The sequence below is a fragment of the Saimiri boliviensis genome, chromosome 4 (assembly GCF_048565385.1).
Source record: "Saimiri boliviensis isolate mSaiBol1 chromosome 4, mSaiBol1.pri, whole genome shotgun sequence".
Classification (NCBI taxonomy): Eukaryota; Metazoa; Chordata; class Mammalia; order Primates; family Cebidae; genus Saimiri; species Saimiri boliviensis.
The window spans coordinates 1,139,620-1,166,753 of record NC_133452.1 but is presented as its reverse complement, the minus strand read 5'-3'; the positions used below and the strand labels follow the sequence as shown (position 1 = coordinate 1,166,753).

Below are 27,134 nucleotides of genomic sequence, written 5' to 3'. Positions count from 1 at the left end.
GAAGGAAAAGATTGCACTTGGAACACCATAGTCCAAGGATTCGTGTCAGCAGGTCGTAATTAGTTAATTAAATGCCTGGCTGGTGGGATGGCCCCATGGGGCTGCTCCTGAAATGGGCAGGAACGTCCTGGAATCTGTGGGCAGGGGCGCAGCCGCACCTTCCACCACATGGAATCTTTTCAGGAAAGGTCACTGGGAGATTTGGTAAGAGTCTCTGGGGTTATTCAGTGTCTAAAGTCATTGAAATGAAAAGGAGATGAAGACACCCGTGATCACAGAGCTCCAGGCGGAGCGGGCAGGGATGGAGAAGGCAGAAACAATGGATGTGAGCACAGAGACTGGTGAGGGAGAGGGCGAGGGAGGTCAGGGAGTGGGCAAGGGAGGACAAGGAGTGGGCGAGGGAGGACAAGGACAGGGCGAGGGAGGCCAAGGACAGGGCGAGGGAGGCCAAGGACAGGGCGAGGGAGGACAAGGACAGGGCGAGGGAGGACAAGGACAGGGCAGGAAGCTTCCCGGAGGTTAAGGTTTCCAGACTCAGTTTTCCCAGTAGCGTCGGGCGTCGGCATTGTGTGGGCTGCTCGGTGAGGGTAATAACGATGCATCCTGAGCTCCGAGCGATGATGAGTCCATGCTGCATGTGCACTAGGCCCACGTATATGAGCCAAAACCCAAACCCTCCCATGCCCCCGCAGCTTCGCTGCGCCGGAGCCCCCGGACTCCCAGCACCTGCCTGTTGGTGTTGCGCTTACATCTTGGATCCCCCTGACTCATAAAGGCGCTTGGGAAAGTCGACCTCTGTGTGGATGCCCCTGTCTCTCTCACACCCCTCCTGCCCCCATCGAATCCCCTGCAGTGCCCACTCCAGGTGTACCCTGAGGCCTAACGCAGTTCCAGGTCCTGCTCCTCAAGCCTCAGTTCGGCTGTGGAATTCCCACTGGAGACAGCTGCTGTGGAGCATGGGTCTCCACACCACCTGCCCTCTTCATCTCAGTGAATTAGAAATTTTTTTTTTTTTTTTTTTTTTTTGAGACGGAGTTTCGCTCTTGTTACCCAGGCTGGAGTGCAATGGCGCGATCTCGGCTCAGCGCAACCTCCGCCTCCTGGGTTCAGGCAATTCTCCCGTCTCAGCCTCCTGAGTAGCTGGGATTACAGGCACGTGCCACCATGCCCAGCTAATTTTTTGTATTTTTAGTAGAGACGGGGTTTCACCATGTTGACCAGGATGGTCTCGATCTCTCGACCTCGTGATCCACCCGCCTCGGCCTCCCAAAGTGCTGGGATTACAGGCTTGAGCCACCGCGCCCGGCTTGAATTAGAAATTAATCCAGGGCAGTGCCTCAGCCACACAGGCAGGCTGGGAAGTGGCCAGCATGGGCTCCCGAGTCCCTCGGCCCCTGCACGGTGAGGTCCAGGAAGCTGTGCTTCTCACCAGCATCCAAGGGATCCCAGAGCAGGTGTGCAGAGGACCACACTGAAACCCTCCCAGGAGCACCAGATGCCTGTGTCAGCCACCCATGGCTGCTGCGGCAAGAGACACAGACTTGGCTGCAGATGACACGGACGCGCTAACCACAAACGTATTTTGAAATATGCAGATCAACTCATGCTACTCTCCTTCCCGAAACCAGCAGGAAGTCCCCACTGGTCCTGAGTAAAGCTGCCCTCTTCACCTGGCTGCCAAGCTGCTAGCTGCCCTTCTCTCCCAGGCCCTCACCACGCCCACTCCACACCACGGCCACACCATGCCCACACTACATCCATTCCACACCACGCCTACTCCACGCTACACCCACTCCATGCCCACATCACACCCATTCCACGCCATGCCCACTCCATGCCAGCCCACTCCACACCACACCCACACCATGCCCACATCACACCCACTCCACACCCCGCCCACTCCATGCCATGCCCACGCCATGCCCACATCACACCCATTCCACACCATGTGTACACCATGCAGACACCATGCCCACTCCACGCCACACCCAACCACACCACGCACACACCACACCATGTGCATGCCACACCAGGCCCACTCCACATCACACCTACTCCACACTATGGCCACTCCACTTTTTTTTGCAGGCCTTCTGGTACCCAGGACAATGGCCTTCTCAGGGCCTGGCACTGCAGCTCTCCTGCTGATCTTCACCTGCCAATTCTGTTGACTAAAGCATATGGCACTCTTCTCCTGTATTCTCCAATTGTTAGTTTCTCCATCAGTTCTCTAGGGTTTTCCAGAGCAATCATGATGACATCTGCAAATAACAATTATCATCTTTTTATCAGATCATCATATTATTTTATTAGTAAAGACTGAAAAGCAGAGAGTGGCGGGCACGTGCCACATTCGTCAGCTGTCAAGGGTGAGGACGCTGTGTCCCCACCACCTGGCCCTTTTTGCTGGACACCGGTGACCTTCATGTGGAGCGCACACTATTGGAATTAGTTCCCTTGCTGTGGACAATGAAGAACCTGAAGAAGCAAAATCAGGACTTAGCAATGAACTTCCTCACTGGGAAGATGATTCCTCTGATGACAAAGAGCACACTCAGGTAGCTTCAGAGGACAGAGAGTGATCACAGGGACCCACAGGGTTCTGAAGAGCATGGCCAGGCCATGCAGACCCCAGGCCTGGAGTTCCAGAGAGGACGGCTGGGCCATAGGAGCCCCAGGCCTGCCCGGACCCCAGAGCAGAATTCACTGCAGTCCTCCTCTGGCAGGGCCATCTTTATTTCACGTATTCTGTAATCTTTTGGAAATTTGGAAGAAAGATGTTCCTCAGAGAGAGTTGATGAAGAGTGTGAACCCAAAATATCGAAGACAGGTCTCAGTCCATTGAGGAAGTTTATTTTGTCACTGTTTAGGATGCGCCGTGACACAGCCTCGGGAGGTCATGACGGTGGTCGGGCACAGCTTGGTTTTACATGTTTTAGGGAGACAGAAGACCTCAGTCAATATATGAAAAATGTACGTTGGTTCTGTCTGGAAAGACCGGACAGCTCAAAGCAGGGAAGGGGCTTCCAGGTTGCAGGTAGGTAAGAGAAAAACGGTTGCATTCTTCTTAGTTTCTGATTAGCCTTTTGCTGCATGCGCAGCTTACAGGGATAGTCGCGTATGGCTTATTCTGGCTCAGTGAAACAACAGGCTGGAGGAAGCGGTCAGATCTGTTTGTCTCGTGTGAGCAGAGCAATGACTTTGAGTTCCATCTGTCCTTTGTCCACAAGGAATTTTATTGTGGGCAAATTGTGAGAGGTCTGCAGCTTTTTAAAAATCTACTTAGCCATCTTAGGAATAAAACGGGAGGCAGATTTGCTCAACACAGTTTCCAGCTTCATTTCCCTTAGGCTTAGTGACTTTGGGATCCTGAGATTTATTTTCCTTTTGTAAGAGACTGCAGGTGTTACTGCAGTGTCTAAAATACATTATTGTATATTTTGAGTGGACTCAATCCATCAGTTGAATTTCCTAGGTCTTCAAGAATGAGTAGCAGTTTCTCAGCGGTGGCAGCCCTTCTGGCCCCCAGGGGAGGGTTGCTGTCTTTTAGGACAAGACTATTATCCCATACCCCTGGCTGTCCTCCTAAGCCAACACCTTTTAGGAGCTACAGCTGTCAGGCTCAGAAAACTGAGGCAGTTCCCACCCTATTTATTTTGTTTTACTAGAGATAAATCTGTCCAATGGGAAGCAATTGTCAAGTGTTACTCAGTAGATGTTCATTGAATTGTACTGATTAAAACCTGAGGGTGACTATTCTGAACTCTGGAAGACGAGGCACACATTTTTGGGGAGGAGAGCTTCTTCCACCCCTTCTTCCAACTGCTCCCCAGGCCCGTGGTCCTCTCCGGTCTGCAGAGCTCCTGCGCTCCTCCGGCTTGAGCCTTGGATACCTTCCCAGAGGCCTTTTGAATTCACTACTTCTGTTCTTTCAATGGACCCTGCCAGTCCCAATGCTGCACGGAGTTCCCGTCTCAGTCTCAGCTCCTTGAGAAGTTCTTTCTGACCAGGTGGGTCTGTAATTATTTTCCTCTTTTGAATGGTTATGCCAGTTACTGTTTAAACTGCTCCTTTGAAACTTAAATACTACACTAAATCATAAAATTTATATTTTATACCTGTGTATGCCTTCACTTGTCCCCAAGGATACTTTCTGAGAACAGGGACTGTCGTATATGTTGTTGAATAATATATTGCTTTTCCCATCTCAGAATCTCAATACACATTTGAAAATTAATCGTGGAATTAACTTTAGGCTATTTTCATAGCCTTGCTGCTGTTACGTTCTTCTCTCCTCTCAGTTGGCTTATTTTTACCCTTCAAAAAATTGATCTATTTCTGAGACTTTCTGATACTTCCGAATGAAATCTTGAGCCACTAAGATGAATCAGGAGGGCTAGTCCAAGGAGGGGAGTCCAGCAGTCTTAGGTTGTGGAGTAGTTTAGTCACCACTAAGTCTGGATGGACCCCCAAACTCAGACTAACCTTGTGCTGGCCATCTGGCGGACCAGTCGCCCCATTATCTTTCCCAAGCAAAGAGGTGTTGGCTGAGCTGCAGTCACACCTACATCTGGTCAGAAGGTGCTGCGCCCAAGGTGTGCTCATTCCTGACCTGTGAAGCTCCTCCAGGAAGGAAGCGGTCTCTGACTGGGCAGGCCCCATGAAGCCATCTGGAAGCTTCACAGCTAAATTGCCTCTTGACCCACCATGCCTCTTGAGGAAGCATCCAGGTTTCCATCTTTCTCTTCATTAGCCCCTCTGCGGCCTGGAGTCACATCGCTCAAGGATAACTTATAGGGAGTTGCCTGGGCTGCTTCCCCATCACTGTTTCAGCAAATGGAAAATGACAGAGATCCTGGGTCTCCCCATCTCCTGCCTAGAGAATGGGAATTTTCCAGCTGCAGTACCATTTTGGCTTGGGTTGCATGAGCTTGGGCTGTCTGTTTAGGGGATGCAGAGCCTGCATATTAGGATACTAGCTTATTGTCTCTCTAGACCAGTGGGATCTGTGGTTGGGCTCTTTATGTAATTTATGACCATCAAGTGATTATTTCGATGGCTATAACTTCACAGTTATGGCCACCTAGCTTCTGACTTTTGAGGCCATTTTTTCCGAGTCTGGGCAATATTGGCTGTGAAAGAAGGCTAGCCTGTAGCTAGTGAATTGCCTTTACATATAGTGGACCACTCATCCATGTGACATAGATGTTGTGTCCCAAATCCTGCTGCATCTGATCCCAGTTTCTGGGAGGGAGAGGCAACATTGCTTAGTGAAAGGTTTAATTCCAGCGGAATCATCATGGGACTCTAGTGATGGTTTTGTGCCACTGACATCACCTTAATTTAGTATGCTAACAAAGGGGTTGGCATGACAAGGACATAGAGACGTGATGATCCCTTCTCATCAGTAGTTACTATTTCAGATGCCCCTAATTTTACTTTGTGGGTGTATAGGCCTCAACAAGCTGAGTGTGACCGGGTCACTGTAATGCGGCCATTTCAAGATACATGGCAGCTCAGTCTTCTAAGAGAGTTTTGACAGATGAGAGAAGTTTTGTTCTGGAACATCGTCTCATTCTCTCCTTCCAAGTCTTCAGGTCTCTTTCCCTGCATCCCCAGCGCAGGATGTGCTGATCCAGAGCAGCATTTAGCTGCCAACACCGCAGGAAACGCCCATGGCTGTGAAAAAGGAAATGTCCTGGGTCGTGGCTGTCAGTCTGGGCTGGGATTTCCCACCAAAGGAAAAGCAGAGTCACTCTTTAAAGACAACGTCCAGCTTCACCCATGTCCTTGCAAAGGACATGAACTCACTCTTTTTATCACTGCTAACCTGCATGTTCTGCACATGTACCCCAGAACTTAAAAACAAAAAAACAAAAAAACAAAAAAACGAAGCCCAGCAGGATTAGAATGATGTCTGTACCTGCTACCACGAGGCCAGACCAAACGACACCTACAACAAAACCCAAGGCCAGAGAAAACAACACCTACAACAAAACCCGAGGCCAGACCAAACACCTACAACAAAACCCGAGGCCAGACCAAACACCTACAACAAAACCCAAGGCCAGACCAAACAACACCTACAACAAAACCCGAGGCCAGAGAAAACAACACCTACAACAAAACCCGAGGCCAGACCAAACACCTACAACAAAACCCGAGGCCAGACCAAACAACACCTACAACAAAACCCGAGGCCAGACCAAACCACACCTACAACAAAACCCGAGGCCAGAGAAAACAACACCTACAACAAAACCCGAGGCCAGACCAAACAACACCTACAACAAAACCCGAGGCCAGACCAAACAACACCTACAACAAAACCCGAGGCCAGACCAAACACCTACAACAAAACCCGAGGCCAGACCAAACACCTACAACAAAACCCGAGGCCAGACCAAACAACACCTACAACAAAACCCAAGGCCAGACCAAACACCTACAACAAAACCTGAGGCCAGACCAAACGACACCTACAACAAAACCCGAGGCCAGACCAAACGACACCTACAACAAAACCCGAGGCCAGACAAAACAACACCTACAACAAAACCCGAGGCCAGACCAAACACCTACAACAAAACCCGAGGCCAGACCAAACGACACCTACAACAAAACCCGAGGCCAGACAAAACAACACCTACAACAAAACCCGAGGCCAGACCAAACACCTACAACAAAACCCGAGGCCAGACCAAACACCTACAACAAAACCCGAGGCCAGACCAAACCACACCTACAACAAAACCCGAGGCCAGACCAAACACCTACAACAAAACCCGAGGCCAGACCAAACAACACCTACAACAAAACCCGAGGCCAGACCAAACAACACCTACAACAAAACCCGAGGCCAGACCAAACAACACCTACAACAAAACCCGAGGCCAGACCAAACAACACCTACAACAAAACCCGAGGCCAGACCAAACAACACATACAACAAAACCCGAGGCCAGACCAAACAACACATACAACAAAACCCGAGGCCAGACCAAACAACACATACAACAAAACCCAAGGCCAGACCAAACAACACCTACAACAAAAGCAAGAGAAGTCAAGGGTGTGCGAGATTGTGCACTGTTGGTAGAACCCAGGTGGAGCAGCCGCATGGACACAGATTGAATAAAATAGGCAAATGCCATGTTATGCGCATATGTTTTGGAACTCATTGAAGACAAAGCACAAAAAGAGAATTTTAATATGCAAATAAAAACTATTTTATAGAAAATATTTGCATGTGTGTTAAAAGCCCACGGATTTAGGGTGTGGTAATGGAAAAAAGCAGACCCAATAAACCTTCTTGTGCCCCACAGAATCCCTGGGCCTGACAGGTTTCTTGCAGCTGAGGAGCTGAATCACACCGCTCGTACCTGTCGGCGTGTTTACTGTGTACGTCCCACCTGCCATATCACTCCTCCTTTTTGCAAAGTCAGCGAAGGCATCTTGGCAGATGCGAGCCTGAGAGGGAGGCCCCCTCTGTGGGCTGCTCTGAGGCAGTGGACTTCCAGGAGTGTGTCTTGGAGGCTTGGCACCGCCCTCTTCTTGCATTGATGAGATCTCTCACCTGGCTTGTGGCACAGCCAGGCTGCACCTGCCCATTGGGCTGGACCCTGGCCCTGCTGGAGCTTGGCTTCAGGTTCTGCTCATTGGAAACAAGCTCTGGTGCCCTCTCGCTGCCTCTTCTCTCTCCTGCCACTCACCCTGCCACAAAGCAGCCACGTGTTTCAGGACCCAGGCCCTGAGATGCTGCCCATCCTTTTTCTTACATGGCAGGCAGGGCGCTGGAACTGCACTCACGGGCATGGAGCTCAGAGCTCTTCATCTGGCACCAGCATGGCAACTTCAAGGACACAGGTGAGCTTCCCAGACTTCTGCAGCTGCTGCTCGAAATGCCTATTCATTTTTGTCTTTTCTCTTCTCTCACTCTTCTCCAGCCTTCCTGTGAAGACAAAAGCACACCCAGTGCTTCACCAAGTTGGAGGCCAGAGGGATCAGGGTGGATATTTTCGGGAGAAAATGAAGAGAGAGTGTCCTTGTTGGTCAGGACCAACCCTGGGGACGATGCCTCAGAGACAGGTGCACAGGGCCCCCAACAGGTCAGACAGGAAGCAGCTGTTGCTGATGGAGAGCCACCGGCTCAGGCTCACACATCCCTGGAGGAACTGCGGCAGGTTGGACCAACAGCCGCTTACGAAAAGATTCAGCCTGGGGGCTCCGGATTCAGACACTCCTGGGCCTGAGTTCACACCACGGAATCACCACTGTGAGCCGAGTGAGCTCGAGCCGCCAAACTCAGCTACTCGCCTGTAAATGGGGTCCCCATCTCCAGACCCCAGAAGGTTATAGTAGAGATTATGTAAGACAGTAACATGAAAAGGTTAGTGCCTGCCAGAGCTCAGGAACCATTACCTACTGTCATTCCCCCGCCAGAGGTTCTGTGGAAGCCACTGACAACACACCATGGGTTTGTTAATGTGCCCACCATCTCCTCCACAGGGCCACGTTTCTCCTGAGGAGATGACGCTGTCAGAAGCAGCGTGGAGCCTGCAGCAGTGCTGCATTCTGGCAGTGCTCATGGAGCTTATTATAACGAGGGTGCTGGGGAGAGACATCGGAGTGGTTAGGATGGAAGGGTCATATTCCACCTCTTTTGGGGGTGGCAGGACCCTGATCCACTCATTGGCTGAGGAGGGTGTGGGGCCCTGCAGAGGTGACCCCAGGGAACAGCTCCATGCAGCTCTCCTGATCCCTGTGCCTGGGGAAACCACGTGTTCCTGAGTGCTCACCTCCAGTGCTTGAGTTTTGGGGATTGACACACAGCCTCCCTGCTCCATCACTCCTGTCAAGCCCCCAGGGGTGCAGTGTCCCCAGCCCCTTTTATCTGTGGTACCCACACTTGGCTCTCACTGCTGGGGTTCTGGAGTTGCAGCCCTATTCTGTTTCGGACGCCAGACACCATTTCAATGGAATCTGCCCAGTGTCGGCAGCTGGGTGGGTTGAGGCTTTTCCAGGAGCAGGAGCACACGGGCACGGGTGTCAGAGGAAAGGAGCAAGGCACACTTCTGCCCTCCCCAGGAAACAGGATTTCCTGGCTGCTGAGGAGCCCGTGGGAGCTCCCTGATGCCCCGGGCAGGCTGCTATGTGCTCCGAGAGGCTCAGCACCTCTCAGCCAAAACCGAGGGTCCTCAGCACGTTTGGGACGTCACTTGTCCTGCCTGGTGGATGCATGCAAGGTTGCCAGTAATCAGGCAGGCTCCCCAGGGCCTCGAGGACCCTCCTGGAGACATCAAGCTCAGCCAGTCACTCTTGAAACCACTCACGGACTTCACGGAGCTTCCAGGCTGACGCTTCCTAGGCACTCGTTGCTTGATGGAGAGGCCGCAGCAGCCTGGCCCCACCTGCGCTTGTGCCCGGCCTTCACGCCTCTCTTCAGCAGCACCTCAGTCGACCTCAGTCATTGCAGATTCGCCACCTGTAAATCCACCCACTTGCTGAACGCATTTTCCCCAAATCAGTACTTGGCACTTTTGTGGTCTTTCAATGACATTGGAAGGACAGTGGAAAGTCTGCGTCTCCAAGACTCAGGTTCCCGGCTGAGTGGCCACTGCCCTCTGGCTTCAGCTCATGCCATAAACAAGTGCTCTTCACACCCTAGTTAGTCCCACATTTTTGTGCTTTTTGTTAGAGATTTTGCTGTTACACACAGCCCCAAGGGCCCGAGGAAGTGCTGGTGCTCGTCTTCCTGGGTGAGAGCAGGCAGTGTGTGCCTCAGGCTGAGACGCTGCCCTAGGTGGTGACTTTGGTGTTGACATGGTTTGGCTCTGTGTCCCGCCCAAATCTCAGGAGGAGCTGTCATTCCCAGTGTCGGAGGAGGGGCCTGGTGGAGGTGACTGGCTCATGGGGGCAGATTTCCCCCTTGCTGTTCTCGTGATTGTGAGTGAGTTCTCAGGAGATCTGGTGGTTTGGAAGTGTGTGGCCCCTCTGCCTTCTCTTTCTCTCTTCCTCCTCCCACCATGTGGCATGTGTCTGCTTCTCCTTTGCCTTCTGCCAAGTTTCCTGAGGCCTCCCCAGCCATGTGGAACAGCGAGTCAGTTAAACCTCTTTTCTCTATAAATTACCTAGTGTCAGGTATGTCTTTATAGCAGTGAGAGAACAGACAAGTGTTAACAACCCATTTTAAATCAGGTGTCTGTAAACAGAAACACACATAAAACCAGCTTATGTACTGATGGGCTGATGAAAATGGGACCAGAGTCTTTCAGGCTTTCGGGAGCTTCACCCTACGGGTTCAGGACTCACTGACTCAATGTTGGCAGTGACTTGATGGAACACAAGGACAGTGAGGAACTGCTGTTGCTTTAGGATATCTCTTTCCTCATCCTTTCCTTCTGCCTCATCGAGCTGCCAACTCACGGCTGAGTCAGCAGCACCCTGCAAAGATTCTCCCAGATCCTGGACTTTCGGGAGCAATGTGGGAGCATCAGTATTTGTTGATTAGTCTGCTAAGTGTTTGGTGAGTTTGTTACAGGGCAATAGAGGGCTGACACACAGCCTTCATCCGCGGAAGCGGGAGGCGGCACTAACGACTGTGCTAGGACCCTCGGCTGCTGGTCCTGGGCTCCTGGTGCACGCACCCTGTTGGCATGGTCTCCCCTCTGGAGCCTGCCCCACTGCCCATCACCTGTAGTGTCCGTGATGCTGGGAAACAGCTGGACAGGGTTGTTAGAGACAGCTGCTAGAGGGAGGGACAGGGTTTCCTCTGCAGGGACAGCACTCACTGGCACATTTGGGGACTCTCGACTTTCAGAATTCTGGAGGCAACCCACAAATAGGTTGAAAATGTTAGTATTCCCCCAATTTAGCAAAAGTAGAAATACCACATGTATACAATATCAAAGCTTACAACTTCATTTTGTCGTTTGCATTATTGTCTTCCAGATGAAGTTTCTGGCTACATGAGTGCCATTGTTTCCCTTTTGCCTCCAAACTCAATCGTATCAACACTTTCATTCATGCTTCGCCTGTGGTTACTAAGGGTCTAAGTCTTTTTGCCTCACCTTTCACAGAGAATCCCTTCTTGGGCAGAACGAGGCTGGCCTACGTTCCCATCTTCACTGAACTCTTTTGGCCTCCTCTCCTTCCACCACTGTCCTGGGTGCAGTGAGATGGAAGCTCTGGCTTCTCAGCATGGGTGCACTGGTGGCTGGGATTTAAAGCCTTCCGCTTGTTTCAGGACAGGGACTGCTGCAGTTCCAGGCTAAGCTCTGCAGCCACGCCTGGAGGCAGCCAGTTTTGTTGGCCACACGGGGCCCTGCGTGTCACTTGTCATGTGTAACAAATCTCCCAAACAGCAGCTGGCCACACCCCAAACCCGCAGGTCTGCTTGGCCCCCACATTCAGCAGCTGTTACCTCTGCTCATCAATGGCCATTCAAATGGCTGCCTATTGATCTTGGGCCTAAAAAGACACAGCTGAACTCATTAAATGACGTTTGTCACGGAGCTGCAGGTTTCCATATTGACCTTCCTGCCCTGGTTTTCATTCCCCACTCCAACATTCCCGCAGCTCTCACTTTTATTTGCAAACCTCTGGCAAAATGCACTGTCATTCTTTCTGAGTCATAACAGTCACTGTGGCCTTTGTGCTCCACGTCTCCCGACAGGGGGTCAAGGGTGCGGAGGTCCCATCAGGAATGGCGGGAGGCTGGCTCCCTGCCTTTCCCCTGGGCAGGTCAAGGGTGTGGAGGTCCCGTCAGGAGCAGTGGGAGGCTGGCTCTCTGCCTGTCCACCTGGGCCGATGTTTTCCCAGAGCTACAGCTTCAAATTTGCTTTGTGCCTCTAAAGGCTGCTTGGAGGTGCTGGTGTCTGTGCAGGGGCCACGTGACACTGAGCTCAGGGCCACTCTCTGGGCCCCTTAAATGGGAAAAGGGAGTGCTGGGGAATAGGAGGAGCCATCTTCCTGGAGAAGAAGAACCAGAGGCCATGAATGCTGTTAGAGACCACACAGCCTCAGCTGCAGTGCTGACAGTAAGTCCACTCTTTTAAAATTCTTTACCTTAAACATTTTCAAGCACATCTAAAAGTAAAGAGAGAGGTAGAGTGAATCCACAACTCAGGTTCAAAAATCAGCAATGTCCTGCTCCCCTGCCTCCAGCTGTGTCCCCACATATTTTAAAGCAAATGCCAGACAACAGGTAATCTCTTCCATCTTCTTCATGTCTGTAACAAATAGGTTTTCTTTACGTCACCACAATATAATTATTTCAGCTAACAGTAATAATTCCATAGTGTCTTCCAATACCCAGTCCATGTTCACTTTCCTTGACTGCCTCTCAAGTTTTTTTTCACCCGTGGACATGGTCATGTTTGCATTGACTCTGAACATGCCCAGCCAGCCTCTGAACTGCACATCTCTGAAAGTCCTTCAGTCTTTAACAGTTTCCTGCCCCCATGAAGCACATTTTAACTGATGACACTGGGTGATTTTCCCTGTAAAATGTTCTACATTCTGGACGTGGCTGAGTGGGTCCTCATTACATCTTCCTCTCTTAGTTGTGTTTCCTAGAAATTGGTGGTTAGATCTAGACGCTCTCTTTTTCACAAGAATCCTCCCAGAGGGATGCTCTATGCTCTCTGCATCAGATCAGGAGGCAAATGAGGTCAGGCTGAGCACCCACAACTTCCAATTTCTCAGGGAAGCAAGCTCAGGAAAACCCACCAGATTTGGATTCTGAGGAAGAGACAGTGTTGATAGAGCTACCACAAGATGTGCTGATGGAGCCACCATAGGAAGACGCACTGGTGGAGCCACCACAGGAAGACATGCTCGTGGGGCCACCACAGGAAAATGTGCTGGTGGAGCCACTATAGTGAAGATGTGCTGATGGAGCCACCACAGGAAGACACGCTGATGGGGCCATCACAGGAAGATACATTGATGGGGCCACCACAGGAAGATGCGTTGATGGGGCCATCACAGGAAGATGCATTGATGGGGCCTCCACAGGAAGACGTGCTGATGGAGCCACCACAGGAAGACGCATTGATGGAGCCACCACAGGAAGATGCATTGATGGAGCCACCACAGGAAGACACGCTGATGGGGCCATCACAGGAAGATGCATTGATGGGGCCACCACAGGAAGATGTGTTGATGGGGCCACCACAGGAAGATGCATTGATGGGGCCTCCACAGGAAGACGTGCTGATGGAGCCACCACAGGAAGATGCATTGATGGAGCCACCACAGGAAGACACGCTGATGGGGCCATCACAGGAAGATGCATTGATGGGGCCACCACAGGAAGATGCGTTGATGGGACCACCACAGGAAGATGTATTGATGGGGCCTCCACAGGAAGACATGCTGATGGAGCCACCACAGGAAGACGCATTGATGGAGCCACCACAGGAAGGTGCGTTGATGGGGCCACCACAGGAAGATGTGCTGATGGAGCCACCACAGGAAGACGTGCTGGTGGGGCCACCACAGGAAGATGTGGGAGGGCTGTGCACAACATGCTTCCATATCAGGAAGTGTCTTCGCTGTGATGGCTCCTTCAACATGTCTTCCTGTGGAGGTTCCATCAACACATCCTCCTGTGGTGGCCCCATCAATGCATCTTCCTGTTGTGTACAGCCCTCCCACGGCTGACAAATGTATCAGAACCCCTCTTTCTCCTGATTTCAAGATGAGGTTTAATATCCACCCCTCCTGGCCTACTGGCTTTCTCCCCAGGGTGAATGTGGGCTAAATTCTCCCCTCATCCCCTTCATGAAGTCGGCCTTGCTCCTTCTGCTCCTCACCTCCCTTCCCTCCTCCATCACCCCCTTGTTCTTTGTCCTCTCCCCCAGGCCACCAGGACACACCCATATCAGCTCCCCAACAGGGCTGCTCAGTCATCACTGTGCGTCATCCCACTTCTCTTTTGAAAGTCTCCATGACACATTCTGTGCTTATCTGACGCTTTTCTTGGATAGGGGTCTTAATGTTGGCATTTCCCAAAACTCCATCCTTGACCGCTTTGTCTTCTACTTACACATCCTTCCTGGTTATCACATGCATTCTTAGGACACTGATTGAGAACTGAATGCTAATTGTTCCCAAATCTATAAATTTTCCCAAGCCCTCTCTCTTGAGATCAAGATGTATTTAAGAGTGCTGGATTTCTCTGCTTAGAACACACAATATCTCAAATTTAAAATGTCCAATTCAGAGTCCATCCTCATCTCCTTCAAGCCTGTTCCTTCCCCTGCCCGACATCCCTTGAATGAGGATCTGCTGGTGTTTCAGACACAGTGAGCCTTGCAACCACTGAAAATGGAAAACGTGTCCATTATGGAACCGACCAATAGTGGGAGCCCAGCCAGGTGTTCCTTCCTCGAGGGCGTGTGCCTGTGGGAACACGAGTGAGGATGGCAGGGAGAGCCATGAGGGCACGTGAGGCCCTAGTAACTGGAGAGGAGGCCCAAGGACTGCTGGGCCGTGTGCAGGAGCTCCAGCTCTACCAATGCCCAGAGCACGGGGCACACAGATGTCGGAGGGCATAGCCTCCAGAAGACCCATGCACCCTCCAAAGTGCAAGAGAGAAGAACCACCCACCGAGACAGGGAGCATGCGCACACTTCTCTGGAGGCTTTGGGACTGCGTCTGCTGTGTGCAGAGGTGAATGAGCCCAGCCCAGGCTGTTTTGCCTTCTCCCTGGAAGCTGGAATAACGAACCACCAGTTTTGTTTTGCCAGTAGTTCTGCCTTTTAATGGTGAAGGACAGGGACCCTGTGTGCATGGAGATTTATCTCTGGGATAACGTACCAGAGATTAAAGGATGAGGAAGGAACTAAGTCTTTCTGAATTTTATGACTTAGGTTTCTAAAAACCTTTGCAATAGAAAAATGTGTAGTTATAAAGAATAAAATCTTATAGAAAAAGTCACACTAGGTGACCAAGGTGGAATGTGGACTGACATATTCATTAGAGGCTTTTTAAATGTTCAGTAAAATAAACTGGTGAGGACCCACGTTCGCAACGCTGACATGTTCGGCAAGGAGGCCGCATTCCCTGTGATCCCCGAGAATCTCTGTTGATGCTGTAACAAGTCACCACAGACTTATTGGGTTAAAACAGCATGGACATATTATCCTACAGTTCTGGTGGGCACAGCTCCAGCCTTGGTCTCACTAGGCCAAGTCCAGGTGCTGGCAGGCTGGTTCCTGCTGGTGGCCCCATAGCAGCGTGTGTGTCTTTGTCTTCCAGCTTCCAGGGGCTGTCAGGGTGCTCTGGCCCTGCCTGTTGTCTCCAAAGCCTGTGGTCTCAGCCTCCGCTTCTGCCACCTTGGGGTCTTCTCTCTGCCGCCTCCCTCTACAGGGAACCTGGTGATTACACTGGGCCCAGGGTAATCCGGGATAATTTCCTGTCTCAAGGTTCTTAACGTAATCCCATTTGCAAAGTCCCTTTTGCCTCACAGGTCACAGAATCCCAGGTTCTGCGGATGAGGACATGGCCATATTCCAGGTGAGGCTATGACTCAGCTAGCACAGACATCACATCGGGTTGACTTTTATGACTTCATCGGTCTTAACTAACAATGGGTCCTTCCTGAGGCTGATTTCCGCTCACTCACGCCTCTTGTAGGAAACATTTTTGTGTTTCCTTTGTGGCAGCTTTTCCTCCTCGTAGCTATCCTGCATCTGACATCAGGTTTCCTTGTTTGCATGCCTGCCCTGCTCCAGATACTGATCTAGAAACAGCTTTGGGAGCTCCTTTTGGAGGCCTAGTGCCCTGTAGCTGAGGAGGTGGCTTCTGGGACCCTTGCCACCATCTGAAGGCTGTAGGCCCTGTTCCCCTCTTGCCTCCCACTGGCTCTTACACTGCCTGCCCCTCCCCTTCCAGGCACCCGCCTCACCTTGCAGGAGTGAGGCCTGCACAGCTGTGTCCATCTTCCCTGCTCGTGTTGCTCAGCAGAGCCTCTGGCTCCTCCCAGCCTCACCGGCTCCTCCTTCTCTGCTGACTTCAGCTCCCACTTTTCCTCCCGTTATTCCTTAAAAGTCACAGAGCTCCAGGACCTCCACACCCCTTGCAGGTGAGGAGAGGAGCTTGCATCAATTCCTTTCCACGTTCCCAATGCTGACATGTTCGGCAAGGAGGCCACATTCCCTGTGATCCCCCAGAATCTCTGCCATTAGAGCAGGGCCACTGCCATGGGCCTCTGTGTCCAAGCCACGCCCCTGCCTAGGGATTCAGCTGCTCTGTAGGCCCTGCTGCTCTGGGGCCTACTTTCCGCGGAGGTGTGAGCCCTCCTAGTGTATTCTGCTGACTGGTGTTTTTGCACTGCACAGTACCGGGCCTCGTCCATCTCTTCCAAAATGCAGAGAGGCTCCCAGGGACGAGGACGCCATGGCGGCTGCTTGGGCTTCTTGAACTCCAAGGTTTCGATGTTAGAAAAACAGTTCTTGCAGTTCACACACAGCCATGTGTGTGTATGTGCATGTGCATGTCTGTGGGCGTGTGCATGTAGATGTGTGCATGTACTTGTAGGTTTGTGTATTTGCATATGTGTGATTGTGCATGTTCATGTGTGCAAAGGTGTGTGTGCATGTGTATGTGTGTGCATGTGCTTAGATGTGTAGGTGTGTGCATGTATGTATCTACATGTGTGTATAGATTTGCTCATATGCATGTGTGTGAATGTGTAGGTGTGCACGTGTGTGTAGATGTGCACATTTGTGTGATGGTGTGTGCATATGTGTGCATGTGCGTGTGTGTGCACATGTAGGTGTATGCATGTGTGCATGTACATGTGTGTCCATGTGTAGGTGTGCACATGTGTGCATGCATGTGTACGTGTGTGCATGCATGTGAAGGTGTGTGCATGTGAAGGTGGGAGCATGTGTGCATGTGAAGGTGTATGTGAAGGTGTGCACATGTGTGCCTGCATGTGTAGATGTGTGCAAGTGTGTGAAGGCGTGTGCATGTGTAGGTGTGCACATGTGTAGGTGTGTGCATGTATGTGTGTATATGCATGTGTGTGTGGATTTGTGTATATGCATGTGTGTGAAGGTGTGTGCGTGTGTATAGATTGTGCATGTGCATGTGTGCATGCATGTTGGTTTGTGCATGTGTAGGTGTGTGTGTGCATTATGTGTAGGTGTGTGCATATGTGTGTAGGTGTGTTCATATGTGTGGGCATGTGTGTATACATATGTGCATTTGTGTGTAGGTGTGTTGGCATGTGTGCATTGTGTATGTGGGTATACCTGTATGCATACATTGTGTATGCGTGCGTGTGCATGCACGCACGTTCCCTATATGCACACCTCCTGGACAGCTCTGGGACAGTCCCCATATCCTCTGACCTGGGGCGGCACTGCTCTTTTCAGGGTCTGGGCTCATCGCCTGTCTGACGGGCTCTCCAGGATCCCTCCTGCTTCCTTCTCCCCTTTCACATTCTGTCTGTATCCCTCTCCTGGGTCGTGTGTCTGAATGCTAACTACAGAAAGGCCGGCAGTTTCCCTGAGGGAGCCCTCAGTTCCCATGGTAATCAGGCCATGAGAAGGGATAATTGGAGGAGTGTGTGGGGGAGAGAAGGTTGTTACCACCTCCTCATGGTAAATCCACTCACGTCTCAGCTGCAGCGAACACAAGCCCTGGCAGCGCTGGGGCCCTGTCGGCATGCTTGGTGCTGGGGTACAACTCCGCTCATGGATTTGGGCTGTTTGAAAGATCAGCCAGGTCTGCGTTGAACCGGCTCTGATGAGTTGAAAGCAAATCAATAATGCCTTGGGCTAAAATCACGTGATTCAGTTTTACGCTTTTTAGAAGAATTCGCTTTGTCTACTCTCTATTCTGACCACAGGAATAGGAGATGATGTTGAAAATATTTACTAAACGTAAAGCCCATGGCGGCACGGGTTCTGGGCAGTCCAGATAGCTGCCTGCCCCAGTGACCACAGGGCTGTCCTGGCCCCAAGTTGACTTTGGAAGCCGGTAGTTGTTCAAAGATAAATCATGGCAACAGGTCAGCTTGTTTGGCTGCCCAGAAGTATGTATTGGAGGGAATTCTTTCTGGGTGATGATGTGGGAAAATGCCGTTCACGCCCAGCACGGATGACTGCACCCACTCTGAAAGTCATCCAGGTGCGGACGGCATCAGTGGGGTCCGTTCTCGTACTGGCGCTGGGACTAGCCCACAGCTGCCTCCCGGAGCACCCTGACTGCATCCCAGGGTTTGGGGTTCTTGCTGGTCACCCCCCAGGGGTGGAGAGTGGGGCGGTGGCCACCCATCCGCTTTTCACTTGCATGATCCTTTGGCTTCCGGTCGCTGACATGTGCAGGTGTGTAGCCCGATTAGAACCCCAGCCCCTCAAAGCTTGCCTGTTGGTGGCTTCTGCTGAAGGCTGAGCGGTGAGGCAAGGTGCTCAGGGAGAGCTGCTTGCGCTGACAGAGGTGCCTCCATCACCCCTCCAGGCATCCTGTGCCTTGGTCTTTTGGAAGCTGAATCCCTGAACAACCAGCCTACCGGTCAGGGTTCTCCAGAGAAACAGAACCAACTGGATGCATAATTCAAGGGATTTGTTTTTCACAATTGGCTCATGTGGTAGTGGGGGCTGGCAGATCTGAAATCTGCAAGGCAGGCTGGAAGTCAGGCTGGGCTTCTGTGCTATGTTTTTGAGGCAGAACTCCTCGAGGAAACCTCAGTTTTACTTTTCCTTAGGTTTTACTCCTGTGAATGACTGGACAAGCCCTACCTGCATATGGCCGGGAACCTGCTCTACCCAAAGTCAATCGATTGTAGTCGTCGATGACATCTTAAAACACCTGCACAGGGGCAGCTAGACTGGTGGTTGACCAAACAGCTGGGCACAATGGCCCACCAAGGTGACACAACATTCGTGATCACACCTAGTCTGGAACTCCTTTCAATGGTTGTCCTTGAATATTATTTCCTGAACTTTACTAGCAGTTTTCTTCAAGCACAGTAATGTAAGTTCAAGTTTTTCATTTACCTTAAGATGGTTGTTGAGAAAATTGTGCTTTATTGAAGTACCTAATGCCCCTATATTTGTACCATGTGAAAAATTTCTCTTGAAAATTAATGTTAAGAACATATTTTATTTTCCTGAGAAATAGAAACTAAAAGTTTTTTGATAAACCATGTTTACATTTTTGCCTTGGCTGTGAGGGAGCTCAGAGCCAAATTTTATTTATGATTGCAAGGACTATGTTGATTTTGTCTTTTTTAAAAAGCCAGTTTCTCTCATATTTCCCTTACCCATTCCCTTCTGAATTCCCATTTGCATTGTCTACTTTTTGCCAACTACCTCAAAACGTTTTCAAAGGCATACAATACAAACACATTTTCATAAATAAATTCTTCCAATGCTCGCAAATAAATGGGTCTAAACTTAACATTTTAATAGCCCAAATGTGTTTAAAGTCAGCCTTCAGTAACTATCATTAAAAATAATGTGTTCAATTCTCTTTAAATTGTCATTATGTTCTGATTGGCAATAATTGTATATAAGTAGCTACTTCTTTCTGCATATCAAAAATTCTAGTGCTCACTTCGGCAGCACATATACTAAAATTGGAATGATGCAGGGAAGATTAGCATGGCCCCTGTGCAAGGATGAACGCACATTCATCAGGTGTTCCATGTTTTTCAGACACTTTACAAAATAAGACATCTATGAGGCCAAGAAACATATGTAAAATGCTCATCATCACTGGTCATTAGAGAAATGTAAATCAAAACCACACTGAGATACCATCTCATACCAGTTAGAATGGCTATTAAAAAATCCGGAGACAACAGATGCTGGAGAGGATGTGGAGAAATAGGAACGTTTTCACACTGTTGGTGGGAGTGTACATTAGTGCAACCATTGTGGAAGACAGTGTGAGGATTCCTCAAAGACCTAGAAATAGAAATACCATTTGACCCAGCAATCCCATTACAGGATATAAACCCAAAGAATTATAAATTGTTCTATTATAAAGACACATGCACACGTATGTTCATTACAGCACTGTTTACAATAGCAAAGACCTGGAACCAACCCAAATGTCCATCAAAGATAGACTGGCTAAAGAAAATATGGCATATATACACCATGGAATACTATGAAGCCATAAAAAATGAGTTTGTGTCCTTCATAGGGCATGGATGAATCTGGAAACCATCATTCTCAGCAAACTGACACAAACAGAAAACCAAACACTGCATGTTGTCACTCATAGGCGGGTGCTGAACAGTTAGAACATGTGGACACAGGGAGGGGAGCATCACACAGTGTGGACAGTAGTGGGGGCTAGGGGAGGGCCTTTGGGTGTGGGGAGGGTGGGGAGGGATAATGAGGGGAGAAATACCAGATATAAGTGACGGGGGATGAAGGCAGCAAACCACCTTGCCATGTATGTACCTATGCAACAATCCTGCATGATCTGCACATCTTCCCCAGAACCTAACGTACAATAAAAAAATTCGAATAGCATTTATACAAATATGTATTTATATATTAAAAGTTTTGGTGCACAGAAAGGGTAGAACTACTAAATCTTGTATATATATACATACGTAATATATATACATATATATTATGTATAAAAGGTCTTCATTTGCTTATAAAAGAAGCAAACCTTTGTAACCTTTGCTCATAAAAGAAGAAACGTTTTGTAACTCAGCAGACCCTGGATATAACCCCTTTCTAGGGCACTGGAAAATGAACTCACTTTGGTTCCATTTTTAAAGGTGATTTTGATGTTTAGTTTTTACTCGCGGAGCAGCTGTCCTGCCTGATAGCATGCTTGGGACTTTACATGCTCACTCACAACTCTCAGACTCTGAGGCACGTGGCTGGGGACAGCACACCTGCCCAGGGTCACTGCACACGTGAGGCGTGCCACGGAGCCTTGGCGATTGCCTACAGAGCTTTCGCACACTCCACAGGCCACTGAGCCTCCTGCCAGTGCTGAGCTTGCTCCTGGACAGCAAATGAGAATTTGCCAGAAATCAATGATAAGATTCTCTTTCATGGAAGTGAGGAAGGGATGATTGGTGTGGCGCTCAGCCAGAGGCTCAGCTTTGAGAAGTGGATTTGTGGATCACCTGTTTCAAGGTGGTGACTGAAGCCCTTGCATCGAACACGATGTGATCTGAGGACAGGCAGGCCCTGGGGTGTGGAGGGAGCCTGGCGTGCTGAGGCTGACCTGGCCACAGAGCTTCAGGAGGGAGGGCTCCTGAGGGTGGAGTTGCCATAGCAGCAGCCTCCACCACCACCTACACACAAAGCCACATCCTAGGAGCCTTGGCCAGGTGCGTGATGTTTTGTGGACTCCCTGTTTAAACCTGCCCAGCACCTGGGGCACAGCAGTGACCATCGCCATTCTCACTTCCCAGGTGAGGAGGTCGAGGGGCAGGGAGGCCAAGCATGTCTCCCTCATGTGTGACAACACACCTTGCACAGCTGGCAGGGTCCATGTGTGGAGCTGGCCTGGGGCCTGCTGTGACTGGCTGGCTTGGGAAATGGGTCCACTCAGCTTTCTTAGTTCAGGACTGGAGGAATGGCCAAGCCTGGAGATGCTCTGCAGGGGTGGGGGCATCCCGGGGTGGTGACAGGAGTGTGCAGTAGCTCCCAGGGATCCCGCCGGCCCTCAGCTGCCTCCAGACCCAGGTGGCCCAGGGTGTCTCCAGGCACAGTGGCCAGGAAGCCTGAATGGGGTTCTGCAGAAGAGCTGAGCGCCTTTCCTCTGTGGTTTTCTTCCTCCTGCTTCACAGGACAGAGCCTGGTTGATGGGATGTTTTTCAAGTGTTGCTTTGTAGAGGTCTTGAGCCTCCTCCTCCCTCACACAGACCTGTGCACCCACGTTCCCTGGGGCAGCGTGCCTATGTGCGTATGGGAAGGGTCCTGTCAGTCACACTGCTCAGCGCACTGCCCTGGGCTGGGTGGGCTGCTGGCTACTGTCCCAGGCAGAGGCAGCATCTTTGCCCAAAGAGAAGCAGGCATTCTCCCCTGCAGCTGTTGAAAGAGGGGAATCAAGGGCTGGGCAAGCGCTGAAGGACCCCAGCCACCCCCACGGGCCACAGTCCTGAGCCCAGAGCCCCAGCGCTGGTGTCTACGCAGGCCTCCCTCTCAGGCTCCAGAGCTGCATAATCCCCTGAACCCACAGGCTCCCCAGAGCACAGCCCCGACTTCAGAGACCCAGCTTGGGGTGGCTGCCAGGTGCCAGGAGGGCCGCTAGCTGTCCACACCCAGACTTCCAGCCCTCCTGCCCTGGCGGCTCCAGCTCGTTCGACACTCCATGTGTCTGTCCGGGGTGGACTGTGGCTCCCAGCTGGTGTGGCTGCCAGGAGTCCTCACCACTGCCTCCCTGCTTCTGTGGCCACCAGCCCTATCTTTCTAGGCCATGGCTTCCTTCTTCCCCTGCTCTGGAGGGGCCTCTGGTGCTTGTGCAGAGGCCCCTGGCCCTCCCTTGCCTTCAAGATCTGGGCAGGTCCTTTCTTACAAGTTCCGGTTCAGGTTCTTTGCAGCCCAGTGTTGAGCAGCATCTTGAGCTCATCTGAGCCACCTCTCCCTTAGTGCGGGGCCTGGCAGGGCTGGCAGGTGCTGGGTATGTACCCTGCCTCTCACATTGCTGCTGCCATCTGTGGGCTGGGACTGGGTGGCTGTGACTGCGTCTGCTCCTGGTCACAGCCTCCTGGGCAGCCAGGCAGGGCTTTGGGAAGAAGGTGCCTGTTTCCCCTTGGACTTCCACATGATTGTAAGTTTCCTGTGGCTTCCCCAGCCATGCACAACTGAGTCAATTAAACCTCTTTCCTTTCTAAATTACCCAGTCTCTGGTAGCATCTTTATCGCAGTGTGAGAATGGACTAATACTTTTCTGGATGACTTGGGGAATAACTCCAGGAGTTTAGGTTTAAAAACCTTCCCCCTGACAGTGAACATCCAAACTGTGAGCTTGTTTTTCCTTAGACCAGGACCCCAAATGTCATCTCTACGGGATGCCCAAAATAGCACAGTGAAACATAGTACTGTATATTAAGATATAATTACATAGTTAATGATAACTGGTGTACTTTAAAATATAAATTAGAGCTTAAGCACCTTTGTAAAGGAATAATTCCGAGAATGGTTTGTAGCTTTTGCCAGCGTTCCAGGAGGCTCTGGGATGTTAAATGTTTAAGAGTTTTGCTTTCAGCGTCTACCTCTTACGTTAGAGTCTTCCCCGGGCCAGTGGTTATTAAACTTCGCTATGCATTCAGATCATACACGTTTGCCAAATGCATGGGACCTGCCACAAATCTGGAATTAAGCAGGTGATGATGACACCCATGTCTTTGGCTTGGGACCTGATTGACCCCTTTCCCGGGACATGTCTGGGGGAATAGCAGGAACTGTGCCCATCAGGCCTCTCCTGACGGCTCTGCGTCTCTGTGAGGGAAGATGACAGCAGTTTCTGAGCGTTGAGATCAATGGCACCCTGTTCACAGGGTGTGTGGATTCCCGGAGGATGTGAGCACTTAGACAACCTGTCCTGGAGCCCCGAGGCATGATGGGCCAGTTGCAAAACAAGACACATGAGGAGCCCCTGTGTTTCTTGCCTGCCATCTGTGGCAGCAATTCCCCAAGCAGGGAGCAGGCCTTCATTTCCCATGACCACGCTGTGCCCACCACCTGGTACAAAAGATGCCCTGCATGGAGGCACAGAGCTGGTGCTGGCCCCAAGGTGGGGATGGTCAGCAAGGAGCAGATTGAACCAAGGAGAAAGCGCGAGAGAAATGGAAAGTTTTGGTACAGAGACAGAGAGAGCAGCAGCAATCCTGAAGGAGGTAATTCTTCTCACAGTCATGGTGCCCCATGCTATGGGCAGCACTGGCTGGAACTGCCAGGAAAGGTTACTGTCTGCCTTCACTGCAGTCACCCACTTCTTTTGCTGAGAGGACACTGCATTGTGTAATCAGTGATGGGTTGTTAATGTTCTGTAGGCTGTTTCGTTTATTCCTAGATAAACATTAACCGAGTGTAGTCACATACATTAATATATGACCATACCGTCACACACACGTTCTCATGGGTGTGGACACCTCACTCCATCTGTCTCGTGTCTACGTTTTAAATATTTAACAAGGAGAATGCAATGTTATGGGAAAGTAGCCCCACATCTAGACACTTTGGCCTGAGGAAATCGTTTTGCCTCCTCATGTTTAACTTCTTGCTTTTATTTTTAGCAACAATAAACACAAACAAAGATACTGGGCTCTGAAAACCCTCTCTGTGACCTTCGTCCTGGGTGTACCCGTGCTTTCGTGTCTCTGTAATGCTGGTTTCCCAGCAATGGGGGGAAATCCAGCCATTCATTTATATTTTTCTACCCTGTCATCAAACCAGGGGCCATGCTGGCCTTGGCCAATGTCTAAGGACACAAAGTGCGATGGCTCCAGAGGGCTGGGAGCAGCTCAGGTCCTGGCTCTTGTCCGCACCCTTTTAGCACCACTGGCTTCACTCCTGGAGTGTGCAGACTTGAGAGATGGCACGTGCCCTTGTTGCAAACAACATAGCTGCAGACAGAACTCATGGGGTTCTTTTCCCCACACTGGCACGCTTGGCATGCCTCAGTCTCTGGATGTCTGCATGTGAGTGTGTGTATGTGTGTGTGGGGAAGGTCGGAGTGCCAGATGAATGCTTTTTCAGGTTAAGAAGAGGAAATGGGCCTCTGGAAGCAGCAGGGAGGTTGGCCCGAGTGAAGCATTGGCGCACAGAGAATGTTCCCTGGCTCCCTCACACCTGCCCCAGCCACGTATGTGCTCTCGGACCAGCTCCTTCCTGTATGTGCCAGGGCTGCCTCGAGGTGAGGGGTAGGTGGGTGAGCGTCCTTTGTAGTGACACACTGCAAACAAGCTGGGCTAGGGGCTGGGGCTGAGGGTTCCTTTGTCCCTCCCACCTTTCCTCCTTCCCAGCCTCCTTCATTGCCAGGTGAAAACCTGCCTTTGCCTCGAGCTGCTCTGGCACTGCTCGGGCTTCTCCCTGAGTTGTCCTCCCTCACACCCCCACCCCACAGCCTCCCGCTCAGGCAGGGACGATGGCTCTCTGCGGGTCAGGCAGCAGCACAGGTTGCTGGCTGGGGCATTCATCACTCACCCCAAGGCCCAAGGACACATCCCTGGGGCTGAGAGCCCAAGGTCGCTGCGGTGCTTGGGACTTCAATTAGCGGCCCAGCAGGCTGTGCCCATCCCCTTACCTGGCCTTCCTTCCTGTCTTTCAAATTGGCTTCAGGACAACACTGTGTTTCCATTGGTACGGGCTCCCTTGGCACCAGTGACACACATGCACATGCACTCATACACACACACGTGCTCACACTCACCACACATAAAAACACATACACACAGTCACACATCCACCACACACAAACACACATGCACTCACATGCACACACACGCTCACACTCACCACACACACAAATACATATGCACACAAATGCTCACATTCACCACACATAAAAACACACATGCACACACACCACATACAAACACACATGCACACATACCACACATAAAGCAAATGCACACACACACACACGCTCACTCACCATATATAGACACACATGCACACACACCACACATTTAAAACACACACACACACAAACCACAGACAAACACACATACACACATGTGCATACACACCTCACATATAAACACACATACACACACATGTATACATGCTCACTCACCACACAGAAACACACATGCACACATGCTTACACCCTGCACACAACACACATGCACACATACACTCACACCCACATACAGGCACACACATTGGCATACACATGCACACACACATATGTGCAAACACTCAAGCATTGACACACATGGCACACACACATGTATGCTCACACTTGCACTTCTGCACACCTGCACACACACACACATGCACAGGCGACTGAGGCTTGGCTGTGTCCAGTGTACACGGCACCCTGGTGCTCACAGCTTCTCGAGAAACCCACAGAGTCCGTGTCTCCCCAGCATCCCCCACCCCTCAGGCCTCCTCCCTGGTGCTCCTGCCCCCTGCAGCTGAGAGAGAGCTGAGAGAGACAGGTCCACGGAGAGAACCTGTGGGAGACATGCCTAAGGTCGCTTGCCACAGCCAGACTGAGCTTCTGTCGGTGGCCAGATTGGGGGCTGGTACTGGGGAGCCCCTGGGACAGGAGGGGCCAAACAGGAGTTGGACCCAGCCACCCAGGCCCAAGGCCATGGGCAGGTCATCCCTTTGCAGGCCGCGTTGGCTCACCTGCAGATGGGTGATAAACCAAACACAGGGCATGGGAAGTGCCTGCTGAGGAGGAATGTCAGTGTCGGGCACACTGTGGGGACAGTGGTCAAGGGCCAGGCTCTGGGTAGCTGTGCAGCAGGACTCAGATGCCTGTGGGGTCTGAGCAAAGACGCGTCTGTGCTCTCCTGGTTTGCCACTGCAGTGTTAGGACATGCCCGAACCATGGCTGCTTGATGTGTTGATCTTGCTGGGTGGAGTCACAGTTCTGGGTGCACCTCCGTACCTGTGCCTTCCAGCAGGGTTAGTCAGGGCTGCATCAGTGGGGCAGAGCCTCTGGACATGCAGTTAGGATTGGCTGTCTCCCAAAAGGTGCACCTGCTGGCAGCAGAGCCAGAGCAGTAATTCTTTTGAGAAGTAGGCATTTATTAAGTGCCTGCTGTGTGCAAGTGGACAAAAAGGCATTTGCTAACAAAAGAGTTACTCAACCAAATAAATATGCCTCTCAACAGCGCACTTGGATTCATCAGGGCTCTCCAGAGAAACAGTCCAATGGGATAGGCAGACAGACAGATAGACAATAGGTAAGTAGACAGACAGACAGGGTCAGTGGGTGAATAAATGGATGGATGGGTGGATAGACAGGCAGATAATGAGAGATAGACAGATAGAAAGACATTATGAGGAATTGGCTCATGAGATTGTGGGGGCTGAAAAATCCCAAGGTCTGCAGTTAGCTCGAGACCCCAGGAATACCAATTCTGTTCAAAGGCCAAAAAGAGCAAGGTCCCAGTTCAAGCAGTCAGGCAGAAGTCCCCTCTTCCTTGGGGCAGGGTCAGCCTCTTGGGTCTCTTCAGG

At 51.0% G+C, this 27,134-nt stretch overlaps 1 non-coding gene across 1 annotated transcript; it reads left to right on the top strand.

Annotated features, from left to right (window-relative positions):
• Positions 1-19,564: 19,564 nt before the first annotated feature.
• LOC120363400 (U6 spliceosomal RNA) lies at positions 19,565-19,670 on the top strand. Its single transcript, XR_005578956.1, has one exon. It is a non-coding gene; the product is annotated as a U6 spliceosomal RNA (small nuclear RNA).
• The last annotated feature ends 7,464 nt before the right edge of the window (positions 19,671-27,134 follow it).